The sequence below is a fragment of the Natator depressus genome, chromosome 1 (genome assembly GCF_965152275.1).
Source record: "Natator depressus isolate rNatDep1 chromosome 1, rNatDep2.hap1, whole genome shotgun sequence".
Taxonomy (NCBI): Eukaryota; Metazoa; Chordata; order Testudines; family Cheloniidae; genus Natator; species Natator depressus.
In genome coordinates this window covers 235,089,441-235,112,149 of record NC_134234.1, presented here as the reverse complement: position 1 = coordinate 235,112,149, position 22,709 = coordinate 235,089,441, and the positions used below count along the sequence as shown (strand labels likewise).

General features: G+C 41.1%; 1 protein-coding gene across 3 annotated transcripts in view; it reads right to left on the bottom strand.

The window, feature by feature from the left end:
- LMO3 (LIM domain only 3) overlaps nt 1-22,709 on the bottom strand; it is a 78,829-nt gene that overhangs the window by 28,395 nt on the left and 27,725 nt on the right. For 2 of the 3 annotated variants that reach the window (XR_012636170.1, XR_012636169.1), the window contains exon 3: nt 10,597-10,790. The exons of the other annotated variant lie outside the window; for it this stretch is intronic. The gene's annotated coding sequence lies outside the window, so the exon portion shown is untranslated. The remainder of the gene's footprint in view (nt 1-10,596; nt 10,791-22,709) is intronic. 3 annotated transcript variants of the gene reach the window in all.

Here is a 22,709-nt window from a genome sequence, read left to right as displayed (position 1 = left end):
ATAATAGGAGATAGGCGGTTTTGGGACAACTAAGGCCCTGATCCTGCAACTGCATCCACATGGATGGATCCCTATACCTGTGCAGAGCCCCTGCAATGTCAGTGGGGCTCTGCAGGTGAACAGGTCTGTCAGCCAGGACGCAGTTTCAGGATCGGAGACAAAAACTCTTGTTCCTGTTGTGGCAGTAGTTGCTTCCGACATGTAGATATAATTGTGCTTTGTACTAAAACTGTTACGATGGAGCAGCAATGAAATTCTGGAAAAGGGAAAGTGTTTAAAGCGGGGGGGCTAAGAGATCACTATTTCCTGGGCTTCTATTCCTGGTCTCTGCAGTAACTTGCTGTGTGACGTGGAGCAAATCACATCCTCTATGAACCTCAATTTACCCATCTGTGAACGGGGTTTTACTTACCCACATTAAAGGGTCGCTGAGAAGTTCAGTTTGTGAAAGTCCTTTAAAAGGTGAGAATGATAGATACTATGAAAATGACAGTTATGATATTATTTTGAGCAGCTTCACATGATATAAACATTTGTCCAAGAATGAAATTATTTCAGGGACATAGTATTTTATTTCAGGGATATAATAGTATTAGGAATACAAATCATCTGCTTTACAGAAAACTGCTTGCAGAGTTAGACTCGGGTTCTGTGTGCGGGTATATACAACAATAGGAAAACATTCTTGCAGGAGAATTAAAAATAGATTTAAGGCAGCAGGGAAAAGAGCCATGTGTTCATTATGGTACAATATAATTAAATTTATTACAATTTGAAATCCTCTCTTCCTCCCCCCCGCCCCTCCCCCCACACACACACACTGTCCCAAAGATATTTTAAGGCAAGAGCTTCATAATGAGCAAGGGGAGATTTTAAAGTATTTTTTAAATAATGTTTGCTGTAAAAGAAATATTTAGAAATTAAGAAAAGGAAAGGGAATCAAACCATCAGACAAAATACATGTAATTCACTTTGTTCATAAAAATCTCACCATGTGCTTGAAAATTCATGAAGTAAAGCAATTTCTTAATAGAAATTGCCTATAGAAACGGAATCAGGTTACGTTTTCCTTCACTGGACTATGTGTGCATTTCCTTTATAAATAAAAGCTGCAGTATCCAAGGTATTTCCTTTGTTGTGTCACCTTTAGGACTTACTATTTGAAGTATTCCACTGAAACGGCTATGCTAGGTGTAGTGTTTAGAATTTTAAGTAAAACCTTAAACAGTTACAAATCAAAGCATCAAGCTATTTTGAAGAAGTGCATACACTATATTTACAGATACTGCATGCATTTGCATTGTATAAATCTATATATCAGCAACGTGTGTACACAAAACCTGATTACAGCTTTGGAGTAAAATTATTCCAACAATGAAAGTAAAATAGAAACATTATAGAAAGGCAATTTAAAACAATAATCACACTTTCAAAAGATGAGTATTCACACTCTTCACAGTTGGTTCTAGAAACATGCTTTCAAAATATTACTCAGATTAAGAGACACATTTGCCTGATATTTTTCTGCCATTGACCCAATTATTTCAATAAAAAGTTGCACTGAAAATAGGACAGACCTGTGAATTAAAAAAAATCCCAAGTAACCCAGCTTCTTTCCTCATTTATCTAATAAGCAGTTTAGGCTTTGTGATGGCTGGCATTTTCCAGACGTGCCAGAGTTTACAATGTTTTTTAACTATGCTTTTTTCCCCCTTGTGCATAGACGGTGTGAGGAAATCCTGTACCAAAAAATGCTACTTTTTAATTAAACCAGCCTGATCATGACGGGAGGATTATGCTAGAAGCAATATAAATAGTGTAAAGTTAGGAGGAGAACAAAATTTCAAACAATGGGCAGGTTAATATAACTGCATACATTAGAAACATCTCAATTATTGCACCCATAAAGGCAGAACCTAAAAAGCAGCATTTCATAAGAAGGTGTCATGTTGACATATATTCCTCATTAAAAAAGGTGCTGTTTGAATATGGGTTACAGTTCTTCATATGCATGAATATTGGTAACACACGGTGGGAAAGGAAAGCCCTCGAGATTTCATGTAGTTTGAATATTTAATGTAACAATAGTTTGCTCCCTAATAAAGAGAGGAAAGAACATTTGGGAGCACAGAACATAGATTTGCCTTTTTTTTATTTTTTTTTACACTTAACATAACCGAGATTTGTATACAAAACACCGATACACAAAGTGTGCTGTTAAAATAATAGTGACCACAGATAATAGCTGCTATTTAACCCAAGCCACATACACTGTAAATGAAGTTTAACGCCCCCACCCCATGAAAATACTGACGAGTATATATAATATATTTATATACCTATTCACATACACTAACCTACTAGTTATCTCTGCTTACACTCAGGCTGTCAGGAAACTGTCAGCTGTAAATGCGATAAGGTGGGCAGTTTAAAGAAAATACTGAAGCCTTAAGCTTCTTAATGTGCCAAGAATCAATCCCATGAAAGCAAACAACTTGAAAAAGGGTTATATGCGTTTAGGAAATCTCTGAGCTCCCCTTGCTTTTGCCAGAGCTGGAGCTAGCGCTAGAGTTTTCTCACCCTAACGACCCCTGAAGCAGCCCTGAGGGATTGTGAAACAAGGCCGTTACACAAGGCAGCTTGCTAATTGAGAAGTTGATCGGGGGTAGAGAAATCCTGCTTTAGCATGTTAAGTGTCGAAATCAAGCATGACTAGATTGACGTCGCCAAATCACTGTCTAGAGGCCACTCCAAGCCAGGAGCAGCAGGGCTTTTCACACCTGATAGGCCCTCACTCTATCTACATCAAGTCACATTAAGAAAGGAATGTATTACAGAACTGTAGCTTGTGCCCCTTAAGAGCATTACTTGTACTGTCTAATTGCGGCTTCATAGTTTCCTAAAAGTAGCAAAAGTGCCTAAGTGTCAGAACTGTGCATTATCTGTTCCACTCAGAGAACCCATTTCATCTCCCCACCAAAAAAGAAAAAGGATCCCTCCATTCCAGGAGACCGATTAAATGAAATAATTTGTTATACGATACTAAAACACACACATACAAAAAAGAGATTTGGTTAACATCACTTTGGATAATACAGGTATTGAGAAGAACTGGGGCAGTGTTCAAAGTAAGCTGCTGTAACAAGAAGCACTTTAGTTGGTGCTTTTCATAGTCACTAATCCTCAAAACAGTCTTGTGAAGTAGGTAAGCATGAGGGCAGGGCTATAGGCAAAAGCTTCCGGGCATAGCTGTACGAGAATAGTTATCCTGCTGCAGTTATACCAGTGTAAGTCCCTATGGGGACATTCTATTCCAGAATAAAATCAGGCTGATTCCAAAAGAGAGTGTCCACATGGGGACTTATCCTGCTACAGTTATACCAGTGTAATTATTTGGGTATAGCTATACTGGGAAATTTCCCCTTGTAGACAAGCCCTGACCCTTTGTCCGAGAAAGAGAGAAACTGAGGCAGAGAGGTTCAGCAAAAGGGTTTCAAATGTACAAATTAGGTGCTGAACTCTTACCAATTTTCAATGAGAGCTGTTGCCTAACTGTCCATTGTACCTTTGAAATAGCTACCAAGAGCCTGTGCATCCCCTCTAGGACTAGAACTCTGCTGTTCCCAACCCCCAGTCCTTGCCTTGCATCTATTCTAAAAGAGCTCAGTTCTCAGCTTCTTGCATCGTCATTTAATGCAGCCACACAGTAGGCCAGGTACTCTTCTCACCACATAGAGTATACTGCAGGTAAATTTTGAACAGAAAAGGAAATACATGGGCATGTGCGGCCAGCCTGTGAAATTCATTCCTGCAGGTGGCCATAGTCAAGTACCGTAGGCAACTTCTAAAAAGGCCTGAGTAAATTTTTGACCAACACCATTTGTTGTTATAGATGAAGCACAATCTAACCACTGTGCCTTTTTGTAAGTCCATTGGGGCAGGAACTGCCTTTTTGTTTTGTGTTTGTCTAGTATGTAGAACAACAGGATGCTGGTCTATGATTAGGACCCCTGGGGAAAAACCCAAGACGTTCTGTACAGATTACTGAGGCCTTTGAGCTAAAGGGGAACTATGAAAGCTGTAAGTAGCAGCTGTTGCAGCTTTAGGGGCACAACTAAGGGTATATCTACACTGAAATTAAAAACCCCTGGCTGGCCCATGCCAGCTGACTTGGGCTCGTGGGGCTCAGGTTGTGGGGCTGTCAGTGTAGACATCCAGGCTCAGCCTGGTGACCGGGCTCTAGAACCCTGCAAGGTGGGAGGGTCCCAGAGCTCGGGCTGCAGCTCGAGCTAGAACATCTTCACTGCAATTAAGCAGCCCCACAGCCCGACCCCACAAAGCTGAGTCAACTGGCACGGGCCAGCTGCAGGTGCCTAATTGCAGTGTGGGCATACAGTCGGAGGAGACATTACATTACAGCAGGTAACATTTTTTTAAATTTCATGAAATTTTTTGGAAATTATTTCTGTCCTGCAGAATATGAAAAGATTTCATTTTTCATTTGTTTAAAAATACAACTGACTTTTATCAATACTATTGAAACCAGTAATTCCTTCGCTAACAGTTCTGACAATGGCTTCAACATACATTTTGTTGATAAAAATAAAAAACGTCACATCTTTAAGAGAGAGGCCATTGGAAAAAAAATTGCTTGAAAAACATCAACCAGTTCTAGCTGTATATCATGTCTCAATGTATTACACATTTTAAAATAGGGGTCATCAAATGACATGCTTTAGGGTATCAGCTGTAAACAGTGGGGAACCAGGATAGAATCTTCCCTTCCCAGTAGCCTTCTCCACCCGTTAAAACTCACCCCAACAAATCCTGACAGCTTTTCACAAATTGGCCTGTTCTATTTCTTCCCTGCAGCCCCTTCCACCCCCATTCTTCTGAAGTACTGGATGATGGCCTGTTACTGCTAAAGCTGAGATGCCAGACTTGATGGACTGAACCAGTATGATAAATCCAGTGTTCCTAGGTATCCTTCTGGGACAGTAGAAGTAGGAATGCTGTTTGGTTCCTACCAGAGTTACAACTTCAAGTCACCAAAGATTAGCTGTTGTTACAGCTTATCCCTTCCTTTCCTGTTGTGATGGTCAGTGGCAAACAGTGCTGCAAGCATAGACAAGCTTAAAGTGATGAGAAATGATAAGAGTGCAGGAAAAACGTGAATAAAGCGATCTTTAAAAAGAAAAGGAGTACTTGTGGCACCTTAGAGACTAACAAATTTATTAGAGCATAAGCTTTCGTGAGCTACAGCTCACTTCATTGGATGCATTCAGTGGAAAATATAGTGGGGAGATTTATATACATAGAGAACACGAAACAATGGGTGTTACCATACACACTGTAACAAGAGTGTCTTATTACAGTCTGAATGGTAACACCCACTGTTTCATGTTCTCTGTGTATAGTCTTGTTACAGTCTGTATGGTAACATCCATTGTTTCGTGTTCTCTGTGTATATAAAATCTCCCCACTATATTTTCCACTGTATGCATCCGATGAAGTGGGCTGTAGCTCACGAAAGCTTATGCTCTAATAAATTTGTTAGTCTCTAAGGTGCCACAAGTCCTCCTGTTCTTTTTACGGATACAGACTAACACGGCTGCTACTCGGAAAAGAGATCTTTCTCTTCCCAGGCAAGAGACCAGGTAAAGCTCATCCCACCTGAGACTATTCATGTCATATTCCATAGGAATCTTGCTGGGGGGGGGGGGGGGGGGGGGAGGGGCAAGTGTGATACAAATTAACCAGGTACACATGATGTTAAAAAAAGCATGTTACTAATGCAAAAACTTTTTAAATAGAGTAGCTTTAAATAGGCCCCATGTTTACTGCTGTCTGCTATAGCAATATTTTTTGTTACTATTGTTTGGCTTTACTGTGGTACGGCCTGCACCTCTCCATGTCGGTTGGGGTGGGCAGAAAATAGAATAGGTGCACATGCTACTAGGGAAAACAGTTTAGGCCAGAAGGTGGTGTGTGCATTCTGGTGAATTTTCAAATATCTCGATTCTCTATTTCCATGCACCTTGCATAGTCATTTACAGCAGTGCACACTGGATGTAACATGTAACTGAATCAGAATGGTAGCATTTTCTACTGAATTGTTCACTGCTACACATGATTCCACTAAAGGGCCGGGCAACAGAGCACCTGGCCTTTTGTCTTCATATTCCAATTGTTAAAGTAGACTTCAGAGTAGCTGGAAGTATGAAGGTAATGTGAGTGAGTGAGACAGCAGCTCTGCCCTTTCCAGCAAACTTAGAGCTGTAGCATGTCTGTCATGGAAACAAATAAAATCCATTCACCTAAACTGTAGATCATTTCTTGCTTTTCTCCTCCTCACATTTCTTTACTCCCTCCCCATGCGTTACTCTACTTCCACCTATATAACTCATTCTGCCCATCTCCAGTTGTTCTCATTTCTGTTTTCTCTCTTTATTATTCTTCCTTAGAAAACAAAAAACACCCACCATCTCCTTTCCTTGTATTGTCGTCTCCTCCTCTTCATGCCTCTTCTCCAATGTCTATCCTCCTCACTCTTGCTTGATGCATATTGTTCCTCTGATGCTTGACCAACCCCACCCACTCAAAGATAGTTCCTCTTCTCCTCCTCCACTGGGGTTAATCTTTTCTCTAACCCCTCCCCCCCAAGACTGGCAGTCGTACTGCTGAAGTTAGTGAGGGCCTGGTTCCTATTTCTTCTACACCCAACAGGGTGGCTGCTGCCACTACGGCGTGTGAAGAAAGGTCAGGTCTCGACAGCCATGCAGCTCCACCAGTGGTAGTGCTAGTGCAAGTTGTAAAATCTCTGGTGGATGGTTTACCGTAGCTCTCCATCACAAGTGGAGTTGTACTGATGAAAGACTCCCTAGAAATTGCCAGTGTAATTATACTAGACACACAGGCATTGCCACAGGAGCAGAGATGGCATCTGGTCTCCCAACAGTGGTCAGCAGCATATAGTTCAGAGGAAAATGTGAAATCCCCACTATGGACAGGTATGCTCTAGCAGGTTGGCTGAAGCACAAGGGGCGGATATCCCCTAAAAAAAAAAAAATCACTGTGGCCAGCAGCTACAGCAGTAGCTCAGAAGAGAAGCCAGTTCAGATACCAACAGCCCACTCTGAGATACAAGCAAGCTTCTGGTGGCTCTGACACCATCAGTGGAAGCTGAGATGGCTCCCACACAGACACTTCAGTCAAGCTCCCCATTCCCTCCTCTATAAAGGGAACAAACCACCCCTAAGACAGGTAGGGTAAGACTACAAAGTAATAATTCTGCTTACGGTGCTGCGGGGAGAGGGGGGAAGCACCAAGTTCTTCAGGTTAAATGTGGTTCATATTTATTAAAAGTGGTAATTTTAGTGCATAGCTTGGTTTTGATTTTAGAGATGAAAAGAATCATCACCACAGATAGGTACATAAAAGAAAACCGAAAGGAAAAATTCACTCCTGCTTTTAATTTTAATTGAAGCTCAAGAGGCTGTAATCACGGGGCAGGCAGACATTTAGGACAAACAGTTACCATTGAAGACATGACACACACTGAAGGCCACCTCTGCAGTACTAAAGCAGTTTGCAAGTGCAGCCAATTCTTGTACAGGCAATTTTACACTGAAGTCCAACTGCCCCATTAGACTCAGTGCACAGACTTCCCCCCCCAGAAGTTCCCAGTGATCCACTTTGCCTCACTATGTCCCGTAATATAAAAGGCTATTCTTTCTCAGTTATCCTACCCAGTCAGACCTTTTCAGGATTTCCTACAGCTGTTCATTAACAGAGTATCAGTTACACTGAAGACTTTAATTACTGAAAGATAATAAAGAGTATGGGTCTGGTTCTGCAACCCTTAGCCCCGAGAGAAAGGATTACAGTCCCATTGGCTTCAGTAGTTTGGATTCACCAGTGTGCCCACAATCAGACTTATGTTACCACACAAAGAGTGAGAGTTCAGAACCCCGCCCCACACACACACCCCATATTGTACTTAGAAATAAAGAGGCAACAATGCTCTATTCCAGTGAAAAAACACACTTATTAGCTGACCCTTATTGAGCAAGGGTGATGCTTTGGGTTTTTTTTGGTTTTTTTTTACACTATAAAGCATTTTTCCCACTCTAACAAATTCCGCGGGTCCTTATAAAATTAAGGATGTGTTATTCTGCTTCCCAGATGCCGCTATGCATAGGTTGCAAAGTGTAGGAAGATGTGGAAGGAATCCAGTCCATTACAGCCCATTTGTATCTAGTATGTCACAGCTACAAGCATTTCCCACAGAACGTCTTTCTGCCATTTGATAATCTGTTACCAATACACTGCTCAGAGTCCAGCGAAGAGGCTCACTGCTATCACCCCATAACCACCAATGGTTCTTGGAAGCTGACAGATAAACCAGTCATGATTTCAATCCCAAGGTGGTCTGAGGATACTTGTACCAAGGTTTAGATACATTCCTGTCTTTTGGGGACCATTTTAGCCAAGTTTACACTTCTTGTGAGCACATGGATACTGCTTAAAAAAAAAAAAAAGTAACGAACTAGGGCTAAATTATTGTTTGTTACTGGTAGAATGACAGAGTACATAGTATTTGTGGAGAGATATGAAAGTTCATAGAATGTAAAATATAAGAATTGGCCAAAAAAATTAAATATTAATTCAAAATTTTCAGCTGAACTTGCTTCAACTGTGTAAATAGCCTTTTTTGCATTCACTGGAATTATTTTCAGAAAGCTAAATTAAAAAAAAAATTACTGACAGATATTGGTGAACACAGCTAATTTTAATTAATATTGCAGAATATTATAGAAAAATATGTTTGCATCAGAAACCTGATTTTATCAGTTATGCTTACCTAAGGAATGAATCAAAACATACCAGATGAATGAAATTAGCTTGTATTTTGAATATTTGAAAAAAATTGCCGATTACGCAATGAAAATAATAATTTTGCAATTTCTCAGATTTATTCCTTCTGTTCTTGAATTGGCAGGGAGGTGAAATTTGAACACACTTGTTATGAATTACTAGTTAAACTCTAGAATCTAGCAAAGGACCTGGGAAGAGGAAAGGAAAAGGAAAAGTGAGACAGCGTGACTCATGGATCACATTAAAAATGGTACGACTTAGGACCACCCTTTATTTTTTTTAGATTTGACAAGGCCTCATCCAATGCCCATTGAAAGCCTTCCATTGATCTCAATGGTATCAAGCCACAGGCTGTGACCACACTGTACATCTTTACTCAGAAGGAAAAGGAATGTGGGGGCTACTTTATTAGTCCTAAAGTGAAATCTGATTCTTTGCTGATTTACAACCCATGCAAACCCATTAGCCACAGTGTGACTGCATGACATTTAAAGTCAGGGCAAAATTTGGCCCATTGTTTCTGATCTTTATTATGGAGAATTTTAAAATTTTTAAGAGGAGGAAAAAAGGCTGTTTTCTGGAGTAGAGTGAAGTCAGTTAATAAATGCATGTGGCCATTGTAACAATGGATCACTTACAGTGCCAATCAGATATCTAGACAAAGGCATGTATCTAATGACTCGTATTAATAAGGTTATGGTGGGAGCCACCAAGTGGCTTTAGAAGTGTGAGGAAATGATATACTGCTGTTGGTTGTGCAAGCAGAAGGAGAGTGTGTTTTTTGCCATACTCTCTTTGATTAGTATCCATTCCTTCTGAGAAGCCTCTATATCCCTTTTTAGGTCTTCATAATTCCTTCTGCCCAGCTTTTACTGCCTCTTGGACAGTTTTGATTTCTGCAAGTACCTCTATATTTTGTTCCATCTCTATTCAAAAGGAATACCAGCTCATAGCTTCTCTGTAAGGAAACTCTATATCACTGCCAAAAGGAAACAGATCTGGAGGGTTTGCAAGTTGATTTTCTGCTGGAGAAGAAACCACTGGCAGAGAGCCTGGGTATTTACTTGGTGTAACTTTTTTTATTTACACTATATACACAAGCTCTTGAACAGAGGTGGACATGAACAGGCAGATAACTAAGTGTGTCTTTCAGGAATGTCAGCCAAAACACCAATGATCAATTCCCAGGGAAGAATTCTGCCCCAAGAATTGACTCTAGATAGAGAGATTAAGACAAAGAGCAAAGTCTCCTGCTGCTTGCAACAGCTACCCCAAGAAACAAAAACAATAATACAGCATTTCTGTAAAATGCTCCCACACTAAGAAACAGAACTATGTATACCAGTGCCATCTGGTGATTCCCAGCTAGGTGCTGTACAAACACAGAACAAAATGATGATCCCGGCCACGGAGAGCTTACAACTGAAATAGGACAGGTAACAGGTGAATATAACAAACAGACTGGTGAAGCACAGAGAATCAGTGAGGCAATACTGGCCAACATGATATGTAGCAGTCACAGCATACCAGCTGCCGACCTGTTGTCTGTTTATTTTTATAGGTAGATATTGTTATTCTTAGCCAACGCTTGCACCCACACCCTTTTCCTCCAGTTGTGACAAACACGCTTCTGTTCCACTCAAAGAGCCTCCAGTGTCCTAAAGTTTCCGTAATTCATGTTATGATCACACACAAACTCGATTTCTCTACTACTCTTACCAGTTTCACGTTCACAGATAATTTCCATATCCAGCACTTTCCCATTTGTTAGCTTTCTCTGCTTATCACCCACTCTGGCTATTTGCCTGTGCTCACTGCCGCCCCTTCCATGATGTAATTGCCAACAGCTTGGGCAGGTCAGCAAACAACTGGGAATGTTTTCTGCAGGTGGCCACTTTTCACAGGGGGAGTTGCTATGAGAGAGAGAGAGAGAGAGGGAGATGAAGCCTGACAGGTGCTAAAGCACGAAGAGGTGGCAGCCCATGTTTCACTCTAATACTATATTCCACCATTGTGGAAAGAAAAGCCAGGCAAACAGTGCCAAGGGTTTTATGTTATATGGGTTTTGGTCTCCAACATATGATGGCGGCTGCACTATCATAAATGGAACAGGAATCCAGTCCATTACAGATTTTATACGGATATCTTTTCCAGTCTGATTGGTCCCCCAACTAAGGTTTTTTGGGTTTTGTTTTGTGCCGATCAATAAATAGCAGTTGGTGTTTCTGCAATCAACACATGACTTAGAATGGTCACCATCAAAAAGTAAGCAACTTTCAAAGGGACAGGTTTCAGAGTAGCCGCCGTGTTAGTCTGTATCCGCAAAAAGAACAGGAGGACTTGTGGCACCTTAGAGACGAACCAATTTATTTGAGCATAAGCTTTCATGAGCTACAGCTCACCTCATCGGATGTATCACAAAAGCTTATGCTCAAATAAATTGGCTCGTCTCTAAGGTGCCACAAGTCCTCCTGTTCTTTTTTCAAAGGGAAACTGTCAACTGAAATTTGACCCAAAATTTACCTCTCTTTAAAAAGAAATCCCCATATTTTTATAAAAGCAAACGTCAATATTTCCACAATTAAAAAAAAATCCACAATCCAAACTATTTTTAAACAACTGAATAATTACCATGCAGTATTTGAAACCCAAATAATGCCCAGGGTCTAAAAGTGAAATTGACTACAAAACTGTAACTGACACACATGGTTAATTCTCTGAGAGTATGAATATAAACGGTAACAAGGAAACTAGATTTCAGGGTGGATAAAAATCAATGATTTTTTTTAAAAAGCTTTAAAAAAAACAGATTTTTTAATTTAAAAATTGGATTTTTTGATAAAATGCTTTAAGGAAAAAAACCTATCTGAAGATAGTTTTAATTAAGATACATTATATCTTCTGTATAGATTATTTAGGTTAATCTTTCTATCCACCCAATGGGACTCAGTGCTCAGTCTTGAAGATACCATCAGAGATGCTTAGTTTTACAGTTCTCAAACTGTGGATTTGTGTCTCCAGAGATAACATGATTGCAGTGGCTGATTTAGAGTTAGTGGGACTCTGTGCTCAGCTTCATTTTTGGGGCCCCTCCTTGGGACCCAACCAAGAAAAGGAACACTCTCTCTTATCTCCCCCACACCTCCATTTTTCATTCTTTTTTTTCTTCATCCTCCTCCTATAAGTAATAGGAAGGAAAATGAAAATAGAGTGAGGTACCTTGATTGTTCCTGTAGTCTAACTTATTTTTCCACAGACCACTTTGAAAATCGCTGAGCGTCTCAGCGGACCACTTAATGATCTTTCCAAATATTGTTTGTACTGTAAGCTACCTATTGTAAAGCGCTTTGGATAAGAGCGCTTGATAAAAAAAAAATGTAAAAGAACCTTGGGGTGCAGGGGCTGGGAGGAAGTTAGAGTGCAGGAATGGGCTGGGGGTTGGGATGCAGGGTCTGGCCAGGAGTTAGGGTGAGGGAGGGGGCTCAGGGCTTAGGCAGGGGGTTGGGGTGTGGAGCGCTTACCTGGAGCAGCTCCCGTTTGGTGTGTGGGTTGCAGGTCGGGATGTGGGGGTGGTGCAGGAATCAGGAAGGGCAGGTGGCTGGGGGTGTGAGGGGGGTGCAGGGTCTGGGAGGGAGTTAGGGTGCAGGAATGGGCTGGGGGTTGGGGTGCAGGGGCTGGCCAGGATTTAGGATGCAGGAGGGGGCTCAGAGTTGGGGCAGGAGGTTCGGGCGTGGAGCGCTTACCTGGGGCAGCTCCCATTTGGTGTGCGGGGTGCATGTGGAAATGTGGGTGTGTGTGCAGGAGCTCCCGTTTGGTGCTCAGAGTGGGGGTGGGGACGTGGAGGGGTGCAGGAGTCAGAGAGGGCAGGGGGCTGGCGTCATGAGGGGTGCTCTCAGCCCCCTGCCCTGAGCGGCTCACAACACGGTGCGGGGGGGGGGGGGTGATATGTGTAGGGGGAGTGCCGGGGCCCTGACTTTGCTCCGCCCTGCCATGATTTCACCCCCTTCCACAAGGCCCCGCCCTCACGTCTTCTCTGCCTCCTCCCCCGAGCACACTGTGGCCCTGCTCCTCCCCCTCCCTCCCGGAGTGACCTGAGCACTGGCAAACAGCTGTTTGGCAGTGAGGAGGAAGCGCTTGGAGGGAGGGAGGGGTGGGAATGCGGCATGCTTGGGGGAGGAGGCGGGGGAGAGGGGAGCTTGGCTGCCGGTGGATGTGGAGCCTGCAGCAGGAGCCCCAGGAGCCAGCAAGACCAAGCTTCTGCCCCTGCAGCTGCCTGGCCCTAGGGCCCCCGTGCCAGGGCACCCTGTGTTTTACTATAAATCTGCCTCTGCATGCTTGTTAACAGCAAAAATGTTTTAAAATAAATAATAGAGAGGTGAGAAATAACAGACCTTAACCCTATTATCCCTCTGCAAATTTGTGTACACAGAGTCAATCCCTTACCTCTCTCTAAAAGTGTAAAGTTTCAGAAAGTTCAATGAATAGAAGATTGTTGGGGATGGACTAGATCTGGACAAGAAGTAGTCTGGAGATAAATGTGAGAAGGAAGGGACAGGCAGTAGAAACCAAAGTGAAACTGTTTGAGCAGCACATTCCAGAAGTTTTGAGGTCTTTCCGAGTGTAGCCTTCATTGATTTGAGACCTACCATACCATTCTCTCAGTAGAAGGGAAAACCTATAATGGCAGCAGGGGCTGTAAAAGAGACCCAGTTTGGGAATATTTTAATGAAGTTCCGCTACCTGTGGGTAAGACAGGCATGCGCGCAAAATGCAAACAGTGCAACAAAGAAATGCAAGGCCTGGTTGCCTGAATGAAACAACATCATGTGAAGTGTTCCTTCTCAGGAGGAAGCTGCGTTGAAGATGAGGAAAGGAACATGTCTGAACATGCAGGATCTTCAGGTTGGTAAACTTTTTTATTTCAGACTTCTTTCTTAAGGACTGCCTGTCGTCCCTCTGGACTACTCTTGAATTCTCATGTTTGAGCAAAAATATAGTTGTTACTCTACGGTACTATCATTTTAGATGCAGTTGTGATAAAAAAATAAGTAGCTGAAATAGGCAGATCTTCCTGTTACAATTTCACCTTTAAAGTAGTACTGAGTGTCAGTGAATGCAATGAGTAATACTAAATGAGCAGTATGGTAATAATAATTAAATAACTGCATTGAATTATTTTGTTTAGGAGAATCCATCCTCAACATACAGGATTCTGAAGACTATCCACCTTCAAGATCACCATCATTTTCTATAGTTTCAGAGTTATCTGCCAATGACAGTGTTTCAGTCACATCATGTATATGATGCCACAGTATATCACCTGTAGCAAAAAGAAAAAAAAAAATCTCCATCATCCAGAAACCACCATAGATAAGTTTGTGATAAGAACCAGCAGATTACAAAAAGAGGTAATTGATGAAAAAAATGCCCAGTTTGTTTATGCAACAAACTCTCCTTTCTGTATGGTTGAGAACCCACACTTCATTAACATGGTTCAGTCATTAAGACCAGGATACAGTCCACCCAATAGAATCATAGAGCAGATGTCGCAGGCAAATTGCTGGATAAAGTGTATGAAAGAGAAATTGTGCAGTGTGCAAAAGGTCTAGAAGGTGACATTGTTAACCTAAGTCTTGATGGGTGGAACAATGTCCACAATGATCCTGTTGTATGTGCTTATGTGACAACAGAAGAAGGGAATGTCTTCCTTACAGAAACAATTGATACATCAGGAAATGCACACACAGCAGAATACTTACAAGTAGCAACAGTAAAAGCTATAACAAACTGTGAGAAAAATGCAAATGTCTAGTACGCAGCTTGGTCACAGACAATGCTGCAAATGTATCCAAGATGAGAAGAAATGTTTTAGAAGAGAGTCCCAAGCTAATAACATACGGTTGCAGTGCTCTTTTGATGCACCTCCTAGCCAAAGACTTCAGTGTTCCAGAAATAAAGGCTAATGTTGCTGAAATTGCAAAATACTTCCCTAACACCCACGTTGCAGCAGCTGCTCTGAAAAAAGTGGGAGGAACCAAGCTAACGCTCCCACAAGACGTGCGATGGAACTCAGTAGTGGACTGGTCTGAGCACTAGATCAAGAACTGGCCTAATCTGACGACAGTTTGTGACCAAAATCGTGAAAAAATAGATGGCACTGTCACAGCCAAAGTTCTCAACACTGGGCGTAAGAGAAATGCTGAACACATGCTGAGAACCCTGAAGCCTATTTCTGTAGCCTTGAACAAAACGCAGGGAAATAGCTGTTTTATTGCTGACGCTGGTGAAATTTGGAAGGAACTGAGTGAGATCTTAAAGAGAGAAATCGGCAATGACAGAGTTAAAATCACAAGCATTAAAAAAAACGAATGGGACAAGCACTATCTCCAGCTCATTTTCTTTCAGATATTCTCAATACTCGGTACCAGGGTCAAACATTAACTGCTGAAGAAGAGGAGCTGGCTAGGACATGGACATCCAGCAATCATCCCTCCATAATGCCAATTATAATAAACTTCAGAGCTAAGGGTGAACGATTCAAGAAATAGATGTTTGCTGATGGTGTTTTAAAGGAAGTCACACCAGTGAACTGGTGGAAGTTACATAAGCACTTGGATTCAGAGACTGTGGAAGTGATAATCTCACTTTTAACAGCAGTAGCTTCTTCTGCCGCTGTAGGAAGAAAATATTCTTCCTTTGGACTAATTCATTCCAAATTGAGAAATAGTTTGGGACCTGAAAAAGCAGGAAAGCTTGTTTTTCTTTTCCAGATTACAAAGAAAGAGGAAAATAAAGGTGAAGATGACTAAGATAGCTGCAGAAGCCAATATTTTAAGTTTCTCAAGTTGACCTGGCTGACATAGTCCATTTAATTTTTGTTTTGTTTTTTTAAAAATATTTCATTTAACTATTTTAGTTAAAAACAATTTTAATAAAAATGAACCTGATTTTAAAAAACTTGAATGTTTAACTAAATTCAAAAATTCATATGCTTGTTTAGGTAAAATATTATGTTTGCTGTTGAAGAAAAAAATCCAGAATACATAACATTGTTGTTTTAGTTTAATGAAACAATTTAAATGTCCATCTAGTGATATTCTCCTCCTAATACAGCATGGCAAGAAAATCCTCCAAATAGTAGTGATTAACCTGTTGAACTGGAGATATTTATGAAGTCATTGGGAGGTGAACTATCTGCTTCAATTACCTTTGGTAAATGAAATAACCAAACAATCATTCCTGTTGTGATATAGCTGTAAAACTAATCAGAAAAGTTTTCAAAATAAATCACTTAAAAATGTATAGTGTGTACCTTATGAAAATGAAACCTACATCTACCTCGGAGTTGTGAAGAATATGTATTAAGGTTTTAACAACCAACAAGAATGCACTTTTATATAGAAATCCATGATTAAATCGAGTCTTCCCGACTAGTGATTTAAATCATTTTGATTTAAATCAAATCCACCCCGCTAGATTTTTAGGTATTCCACTTTTAATAAATTTAATCTAGTGCTAGCATCACAAACAAATTCCTTTACAACATGCAGTATGATTTAATTTGGAGGTGCCTATACAAGATAACATCTCTGCTAATTTAAATGTGTAACTTTAAATTTTAATTGGTTAAGAAGAACTACTTGTTAAATCCTTAGGTCCCGATTCTGACCTGTGCACATGAGTAATTTACATGATCAGTTCCACTGAAGTCAATGGGACTACTCACATGAGTAAATTTACGGTGCACATCAGTCCCCAAGATTGAAAGCTCTTCAAAGTAGGGCCTGTTTCATCTATATGTTCTGTATAGGGCATAGGACACTTTCAGGGAGGATTAAATAAATTCATACCAGAAGGGTATGTTTTTGTTGTAGTGCAATCCCTAGGAATATACATGGTTTATTGGATAACAAGTATTCTGCTTATATTGCTAAGGTAGGGTCTAAAGAGATGAACCCCGTCATTACTATTAGCATGGTGAAATTGTACGCAATTACATTGGTACCACCTATTAAAGGAAGAGGTTTATAAAGAAAAATAATGTTATGTCATAGACTAAAAAGATCACTCTCCAGCACTCAAATCTAGATTGGCTCTCACTTTTTTTAACCAATTAATAAGAATTAAATACCACATATTAAGTCTTGTTTAGTGACGGTCCTTCTTTTTTACTGTTATAGGTATCTGTTATTTGTATTGCTATAAAAAACAAGAAAGTGGTGTTTGCCAAAAGGTGCTGTCTGAGACTCCGTGGCATTTTTTTCTACTGAGATTTAGAAATAACTAGGGTAACTGTTGACTTGTTAATAATGCAGTGTACCTACCCAATTGCACACACTTATCTCAAACCCTTGGACTTCCTCTTTCGCTTTACATCCAGAATAGGATGTAAAAGTCCATAGCAAAGTCAGAGCCCCTGCTTAAGAAAAATAAGGAGTAGTTTTGAAGGAAGCTCATCTCCCATTTTAGGTACCCAACTAAAGGGCCAGATTTTCAGACGAGCTCTTATAGAAAATTTTGCCATAAAAAGAGTCCCAATAGGAGCTGCTAGGTGCTGAGCACTTTTGCGAATCTGGTCCTTATTTCAGTGTTTAACTGGCAAGCTCTACTGACAGTGTTCCCCTATAAACACACACACACGCACACACCCCTCTACCTTTCTAATTTTTAACTTAAACAGGAAGCGCTAGCTGCACTAGGTCTTCTAGCATTTCTTGCTTAATTTGAAACTCGTATGTTTATAAAGGCACTTAAACACCACAGACTCAAGATACCTAATCTAGTTCCTATTTGGCCAATTTGTCTCACTACTGGGGTAATAAAAAACAAAAACAAAAACAAACCTAACTGAAAACAAAACCAGTATTTGTCAACATTCATTCAATGTCCAAACAGCTGCTCAATTTGAGCACATTCATATCCCTTGCCAATTATGAATGTTTGCAGTATCCATGCACGTATACAAATAAATATTTGTGCATGAACAGGAGAATTCCTGATTCATTCATTTCCTGTATGAAAAAGCTTCAGTCATCTCAGCACAGAGAAGAAACACATGTGAATTAGGTGACCAGTCATGCAACACAAATACCCAAAGCAAACATGAACACCCCACAGACTGACAGAGGTTTGTATGAACTATTTGGCAAATACACTCAACTAAAATCAGGATCAATTTGCAATTGTGGGAGGGGGACAAGGGAGGGCTAAATTTGTTCAATACTTTATTTTCAACTAACAATCTGACCAGCCCTAGACCAAACATCTGAATTCTCAATGTGATTTTAAGTGGTAGCCAATCAAATACAGTACATTGTGTGTGCATGTTGCCGAGTTGTTAATCTCAATAGGTTTCTAAACCAAATAAAAAATATGGAGGAATGCATAAACTGATTCAAATTAACCAGGTCTGACTACACATTTTAAGAAAAGCACTGGGTGTGCCTTGCATCCAATAGCAACAATTTGTTATGCACTGTAGTGTTACAGCACTCTAAATGGTAAGTAACTGTTTAAAAATTCTGAAGCATTCCTAAAATGTTTCACTTAAACATTTCTGCAATAAAATCTTATTGAACTGTTGCTTTCATTAATTTTCTTCACACTAGAGACCAAGGAACGCAAGTTCGATTTTTTCTTTTCTTCTGTTTTTTTTTTTTTCCAACTTTGCCTACTACTAGCAAATAAACTCTCTCTCTTTTTTAATAAAACCCTGGCCTTGAGTTTTGGCCTCTTAATAGTAGTCTACATGGTCGACTACCCTTGGTGTTAAATTTTCTTAAATTGTATTTCTGTCAGTATATCATTTTTTTAAGCAATGGACCCTATAATAGCAAGCACTATTCTGTCAGGAGTACATTTGAACAGCATGACACAAGTATTTTTCACTACAGGAGACAAACAATGATATGTATTACATGCAGTAAACATTGCCTTTGGTACATAGGGTTCTCTTAGCATTCATCTGTCTAAAATCTCATTGTGTCCTGAACAGGGAAAAAACCATGCCTTCTCATTAACAATTGCCCAGGGCTGTAGGTTTGTAAAGTGCCAACAATGCACTGTCGCATTTCTCATGAAACAAGAGCTTGATTGAATATTACAAGAGATGGTAGAAACCCAGCCAGGTGGATTAGGATGTATTTTAAATAGTAAAAACATAAGCAGCACCTATTTCACTATGCCGCTTACCTAATAAACATGTACTGAATAATTCTTTTTATACAAATTTTGTTTTATAAAGATTTCTCCTGAGAATACTAAGCTAGCAGCAAACGGAACATGATCTCATTTTGGGTGAAATGCACCCCACTCCAAGTGAACAGCAGAAGGTATTCTATTCTATTTCAGCTGGATGTATGGCCTCCTGTGAGCCATCTGCAGTGGTCTCCCTTAGTGAGTCTGTATGTTAGGGGATAGATTTTTTAAAATGGCTCAGTGTTGGCCTGACTCTGCTCTGATTTAAAGTCAGTGGCAGCAAATTTAGGCCAACACTGATTCCTTTTAAAAATCTTATCCTGCTTTATTAAACTTTAACCAAGCTTAACTTGGCATTCTATCCTGCAAACGTTCTATCCTATAAGCAAGTAACTACACTCCAGTGAGTAATTCCATTAAAGTCAGCGGGACTACTCCCATTGCATAAGTGATGCAGGATCTAGCTCTTGATCTGTTAATTACATTCTGACTTGGCGAGAATTCTTTAAAAAAAGAGAACTAATTCCCAATCATTCAACAGCACTTGCACTCTCCTGGTCAGAGTCTGAGATCAGTAGGGGAACAATGGTCCAGCGGTTAGGATGCTAGCCTGGAATTTGAAAGAGCCACATTCAATTTCCTGCTCTGGAAGAGACTGTGACTTTAAGTTACTTGTTTTTTCTGGCAGAGATCCTCAAAGGTAGGCTCCTAACTTCCACACATTTGAAGGTCTGTCCCTCATTCCTCCATCTATAAAATGGGGCTAATAGCTCTTCCCCACCTGACAGGGGTATTGTGAGAACAAATACATTCAAGATTGTGAGGTGCTCAGATACTACAGTAACGGGGGCCTTCGGTGTTTAGAATAGATATATAAGAAATATACTATTCAGAACTCCTGGGTTGCATTCTAAGCTTTCCCAGGACCTCAGTTTACACCTCTGTAAAGTGAAAGGTCTACGGCTCCCTTAGGGCAATTGTGAGGGCTAGCAAACATTGACAAGACACAGAGATTCTAAGATCACTGCTGCTACCTAATTAATGCAAAACAAAATTATTTGTAGGCACAGGGCCATATTCTGACTGGATCAGTAAAAACTCCTGCTCTGGACTAATAAGAGATGGTGACTGAGTAAGGGCTTTAGCCCCACATGCAAACATGACTGGAAGCAGATTGTCAGTTGGGAACTTAAACACTGACTTAAAAAGAAAGTGCAAAGATCTTGGTGAAGAAGCTTAAATACCAAGTATAACAACCTTCCATGGCCCCAGGAAGGGAAAAGTGAGTGACAACGAGGACTGGAGGTGGTAAGAGTGGGTATTTTTAAAAGTGACAAGAAAAGATGTATTTCTTAAAATTCTGCTATGAATATTCTAATGGATTCCTCCCTCCCAGGCTGCCCTAAGTCAAGCACCTGGTACGCAGCATGTTCTGCAGAGGCAGCTACACAGCTATTTATACCAGGCCCAAAGTTCATTTTGCATCTGATAACCGTTTTGGGGTTGGGTTTTTTTGTTATTTTTAAGGGGTAGGGCTGTTGGAAGAAAATACATTTACAGTCATTTCACAGTGAGAGAGAGAGAGAGAAGTGATCATTGGAACTATATAGCCTTCAAAAATAAACAGAGAGAGTAGCTGGCATTGGTAAATGCTGAGACTATTTGGCAGAATCTGTAGCCTTCCTAGATCCTCTCTACGCATTTCTCCCAACAGAGCAGGAGAAGGTCTGGGCTGGAATTAAAATTGTTTGTCTTGTTTAGACTACTGTGCGCTTCATGCGGTAACATTTGCTGCAAGGTCTGGGGCTCTCATAAGAGATCTTGCGGTGAGATTCACACCCCTCTCTGCCAGATAAAGGCACTGGAGCACCATACAAGGGTGCTAAAAGCCCTGGATCCAGCAGGGAGAGAATTCCTTCAGTGCAGGAACTGAGGAAGACAGCCACAGGCTCCCGTCCAAGGGCCCTCATGCAGGGCTAGGAGTGGAAGGGAGCATCAGGGACAGGGCTACAGCATGTAACACAGCAAAGATTCTGGGCTGTGCTGCTGCTGCTCTGGTGTGGTTAACTCTCCAGGGCTGTCTAATTATACTAGGTCTGCTTTGGCCCCTGCAGCAGCCCAGAATTGGGAGGGTACAACAGTGGCTTAAAGACTTGAAGCTTAGCACAGCACTGACTCTCACCCTTGGCCTTTTGATTGTTCTCACCGCAGTTTCTTTGACATCTGGGATGAGGGGTTGGAGTCCCTCCTGGGGGCTTCCCCACAGGGACAGCACTAGCCTTCCCATCAGGAGAGGGAAGGGGGCACACAGCTCTGCTAAAGAGAGGGGATAAGTGCTAAAGGGCAGGGATGAGAATGCCATCAGAGCAAAAGCAGAACACCAGAGAACCCTGGACAATGCCTACCCCACCGAGAAGGTATCGAGGGAGTCAGTGGATGCTGCCCTCCCAGCAGGGAGATCACCCTTGCTAACGATAAATAATATCTAATTCGTATACAGCACTTTTCATAAGTAAATCTCAAGTGGTGTGCAAAGGACATTAGTATCATTATCCGCCTTTGACAGATGGGGAAACTGAGGTACAGGGAGGTGAAGTGGCTGGCCCAAGTCATGCAGCAGGCTCGTGACAGAGTCAGGAATAGAACTCAGGTCTCCTGAATCCCAGTCCAGTGATCTAGCCACTTCCTCCTAAGTTCCAACCACAACAAAGAGAAGTGTATTGTAGGGTGGGAGGTTAAGTACCAGTGCAATGCTTCACTCAGGAAGAGTTCCTTTGCTGGATATAGGCATACAAGATACTCTAAGCAACAACATGCTCCTCTGTCTGACCTCTGGATGATGATCTAAAATCTGCAGCACCTTGAAAGCTGGTTCCATGCCCATAGCTGGGGCCAGCCCATTGCCTTTCTTCTTTGTAATTTGACCTCTCTCAGCACTTACAAGGGAAGGAGAGGAGTCTTAACAGATCTTTACTCCAGCCCAGAAATCTTTGGCAAAAGGAGCAGGGATCGGATGCTAAGGTTATCTTACACTATAGAGAAAGCCTTTGTATTTAAAAAAATTGCAGTGACAAAATGGCATTAAGAAACTAAAAGCTGTTGGTTACAGTAGTTAGGCTGCCAGCCCTCTCAACCCATGAGACAAAGATTCAGACAGAAAGCCCCATGACTTCGGTCTGTGGTACATCATCATATAGGGCCCCACTGCTGTGAAACGCTTTGAAACAGGAGACCTGTTTATCCCTGCACAAGAGCCTGAAAATATACCCAACTCAGTCCTACTGAGGGACCACTGGGATTGAAAGCCACTCTCGCGGCAGTATCCACAGGCAACACTGGTGGAAAAGGCCTATAGAAATTATATTCAAAGCCCACAGAATGCACTATAGATTTGTGTCACAATTCTATACACTGTTTTGTTTGTTTGTTTTTAAATATCTATGAGGACTTTTCCAAAGATTAGGATCACCCCAATGTCCCAGCCACTTTAGCTAATCCCAGATAGGTACATATGGGAGTAAAAGGCAGAGGCCAGCCACAAATGCCAGTCACTGTTCTGCCTGAGCGCAAAAGCTGCAGAAGTCAAGTGCCATCACTAGACATCCTTAATGGATAGAATGAAGACAAGGACCTGC